At 55.3% G+C, this 2,709-nt stretch overlaps 1 protein-coding gene across 1 annotated transcript in view; it reads right to left on the reverse strand.

The window, feature by feature from the left end:
- The window catches only part of SAMD4A (sterile alpha motif domain containing 4A), a 113,977-nt gene that overhangs the window by 4,209 nt on the left and 107,059 nt on the right, over positions 1-2,709 (reverse strand). The gene's annotated exons all lie outside the window — the stretch shown is intronic.

The following is a 2,709-nucleotide window of genomic DNA, read 5'->3' on the forward strand; positions in this document are numbered from 1 at the left end:
TGGTTCGGTGCCGAACATCCCAAGGGTGCCCACGCTTTGCGGCGAAGCGCCGGACCGATGCTCGTCACCCCGTGGCCACGGATTCACCATGAGCTCTGCTCCCGCCCCGGCCCTCCCATCCCGTTGAGGACGGTCCTCCACCCTGCAGGTGCAGCGGGAAGGAGGACGTTTGGGCGTACAACAGCAGCACCCCTTCTTCTTCCCGTCTGCCAGCCACCCTCCTGCCCTTCTGCAGTTCTCAGATTCAGGTTATTTTTTTTTTTTTTTTACACTTTATTTTACTCCTGCAAAATGGGCCTGTTCTTAAACTGTTGGAGGGGGGCCAGGGGAGGGCTACTAAAATGATGCGAGGGCTGGCGCCCGGCTCCCACTGGAGAAGAGAAGGCTGCGGGCAGAGCTGAGTGCGGCCGGTCAGGGCTTCAAGGGGGCCCAGAGGAAAGGGGGGGACAAGCTTTTTAGTAGGGCCAGCTGGGACAGGACAAGGGGGGATGGTTTTAAACTAAAACAGGGTAGGGTTAGACTGGATCTAAGGCAGAAATTCTTTACAATGAGGGTGGTGAAACCCTGCAGGGGTTGCCCAGAGAGGTGGTGGAGGCCCCATCCCTGGGAGCATTCCAGGCCAGGATGGATGGGGCTGTGAGCAACCTGATGTGGTTAAAGGTGTCCCTGCTCCTGCAGGGGGGTTGGGCTGGGTGACCTCTGGGGGTCCCTTCCAACCCAAAACATTCTATGTTTCTATGATTAAATGCAAGCTAAAGTAATGCAGTGTGGATTCTCTAGTGTCTGATAGAGGTTCATCTTATGCTGTTGGGTTTTCTTTACTGGGAATGCTTGAAGGGCTGGACCTTCTTCCCTTCCAAGAGGTTCATTTTTATGAACATGGTCCCCTCTGAGACTTCTCAAGTTCTGGAAAACTTGGTTAAAATGACCTAGCAAGTCCTAGATTTCCTAGGGAGGGGCTAAGCAAAGGGCACGTTTGTGCCGAGGTGGGACTGACTCTGCACCCGCTCCTGTCCCTGCACTGCAAACCTTCATCCAGCTCCCTGTGGTCAAAGCAAAACCATCCAAACCCAAGACCACGCAGCCCAAATGTCCTGAGGCATCGATCTCAGGACACAAAACCATCTTTACTCCTTGGAGGGTCGGGTCGGACATGCCGGCATCCTTCCCCGTGTAGGTTTTTGCATTTTAAAACCAGAGGCATGACCCAAAAATCATCAGGTAACCCTTGGAAGCACACACAGCGCGGGTCTCCTCGCCGTGCAACGTTGGCTTGGTGTCTCTGCCCAATGAGCTGGGCAGCAGGACTGCAACGCCAGTGTCAGGTTCAAGCACAGCCAAGGACAGGAGCACCCTGCAAACCCACAGCTGTGGTTGCTTTTACACTCCCCGTTCCCCCCTGCCCCTCTCAAATCACCCTCGCAGATGTTTCAGCTCACCTTCCTCCCAGCCCTCATCTCTCCTGCTTGTGTGGGTGGCTGCAAACGTGCTTCGATGACGCAAGCACGCTAGGATCCCAAAACCAGATAAATTTACTAGGCAGGAGTACGATGGGGTTTCTTTAAACCTCATCCCAAAAAACGCTCTTGCCATTAAATCCCCATGAGAAAAGCAGGACTGGCTGTATGCTCCTTCCACTCCTGCAGCTTCCCAGGAACGGAAGAAACGCAAAATGCGAACCACCCAAAAGCAGCAAGGGACCTGGAGAGCACCCTGGGTGGCCCCGGGAAAGGGACTGGGACCATTTTGGGCTGAGAGCCCCACCTCGTGCCTGGGGTTGGCCTGGGTGTGCAGCTGAACTGCTGCACCGGTGATGGCCCAGACCAAACGGGTCCCTCAAACCCCTTTGCTCTTCCCTGTTCTGCTTCTGAGCCCGCTGTGAGCACTGGACCTGCTTGGTTTTTTCATTCCAAAATGTTTCATTTCATTCCACCGGGGTACACTCCGGTTCTGCGCTCATTCCTTCTGAACTCACGTCCCGGCTGTCCCAATGCTCCCAGTTATCTCCAAAATGCTTTCTTTTTGAAAAAGGAAGAACTTGCTCAAGACTGCCATAAAATCGACTTAGCAGAATGAAACAAAAGGCTGACGTTGTCATTAAAACTGATCTAAAAATACCTCTCCTTGCCATAACCCCAACGCTTTCTAGGATCACCCGAAATCCAGCACCACCTTGGAAGTGAAGCAAAGACAGTGTTCGCAACACAGCCCTCCCCGGCTTCCTGACCGCAGCCCCCCCGGCTCTGCACTTTCTGCAGGCTTTAAGCCTTTTTTTTGCCGGTTGTTGGCTTTTTGGTGAAACTCCAGCACTGATGTAATTAGCAAAGGGCAGCAGCAGGGGCAGAGCCGGCCGCCCAGCACCGGGGAGACGCCGCACAGCTGGGAAGCGCTGGCTTCGGAGCCAGGGAGTGGGAATCGGTGGGGTAGGCGCTGGCCACACCGGCAAGCAAACTGACTGCTGCTTTCCCTTCCCAGCCAACGCCTGGGGTTTTATTGCCAAAGCTTTTCCAACCCTCCTCCCTCCCAAAATGCGGCCCTGAGCCCGGCAGGATCCGTCCCTCCCTGCTGGGAGACATCGGTCTCTCTCTCGATGCTCTTGCCGGGCCCCCCGGCCGCTGCATCCGTCCCTCCCCAAAAGCTGGCGTACCTCCTCTGCTGCCGATAGCCTGACAGCTCCAGGAGGGATTTCCGAGGGAAAGACCGAAAGAG

This window comes from Egretta garzetta, unplaced genomic scaffold (assembly GCF_000687185.1).
Source record: "Egretta garzetta isolate BGI_Z169 unplaced genomic scaffold, ASM68718v1 scaffold3, whole genome shotgun sequence".
NCBI classification, from domain to species: Eukaryota; Metazoa; Chordata; class Aves; order Pelecaniformes; family Ardeidae; genus Egretta; species Egretta garzetta.